The 918-nt window shown below is 45.2% G+C and overlaps 1 long non-coding RNA gene across 1 annotated transcript; it reads left to right on the plus strand.

Annotated features, from left to right (window-relative positions):
- Positions 1-261: 261 nt before the first annotated feature.
- LOC143099783 (uncharacterized) lies at positions 262-684 on the plus strand. Its single transcript, XR_012981758.1, has 3 exons — positions 262-287; positions 378-527; positions 608-684. It is a non-coding gene; the product is annotated as an uncharacterized LOC143099783 (long non-coding RNA).
- Positions 685-918: the final 234 nt, after the last annotated feature.

The following is a 918-nucleotide window of genomic DNA, read 5'->3' on the forward strand; positions in this document are numbered from 1 at the left end:
GAAATTGAAAGTCAACCGTTTGTCCCGCCATTTACCGTTTATCCCCTGGGAAAGGAAAGGTTTCTGTTTCAAGTCAATAAAGTCATGATGGTGTCATTAACACACTTTGTAGGTGTGGTGGAACGCATGGACAGAGCCCTGCGTAACGACCGAGGCACGCACAGCCAATGGGCTTACATAGCCGCAGTATAAAATTGAACACAATGTTTGTTGTGGAAACGCCCCGGTTCCTCATTTCTCGTCAGTATCTCGTTACTTCCTGCTACGTCCCGTCTACCTGCTTGTCGGTATGTCTACTCTTTTTACACTATCTCCTACTCGCTTGGTTTTATTAGTAGTATTGTGATCACTTATTCCTGTTATGTATGGCTTTGTAGCACTTCTACCTGTTGCTGGCAGTAATTGGTGCGGTGGTTTGTACCGGTGGAGTGCTTGCATTACGTTTTGTCGAGGTGATCTTCTAAACCAAAGAACTCGCTGGTGCCCAGCTGAGTGTCTGATTTGAAGGGGAAACAGCTGATTTCCTGGTAGGTAGCCACCTTGGATTCTGCCTTCTCACTTTCTGCTTTATGGCTGGCTCTAACTGTTATCTGATTATGCTTCGTAGATACCGTGAGTTTGGGGCTAGTGACCGCTGCTGTTTTGCCACGCTTTTCTCCAAGACCAGTGCTTCGCCTATTTTGGCCGTGAAGACGCCGACAACGCATTTTAATGGGCTAAGTGCCTTGTCTCTTGTTGTGTCTCTTGTTGTGTCTATTGATTGTTTGTGTGTGTGTGTGTGTGAATGAGTATGACGGTGTGCATGTAGCGTGCTGGTGTGATTTATTGTTTGGTGTGTGGTTTATTATTGTTTTTTTCTATTGTTTGTCTGTCTTTGTTTTGGGTTAGAAACCGTTACAGGCCTTGTGTAGCATAGCT

This window comes from Alosa pseudoharengus, unplaced genomic scaffold, assembly GCF_046254945.1.
Source record: "Alosa pseudoharengus isolate Yale_2024_CS ecotype anadromous, Long Island Sound unplaced genomic scaffold, YU_APseudo_1.1 YU_APseudo_1.1_scf_3, whole genome shotgun sequence".
Lineage (NCBI taxonomy): Eukaryota > Metazoa > Chordata > Actinopteri > Clupeiformes > Clupeidae > Alosa > Alosa pseudoharengus.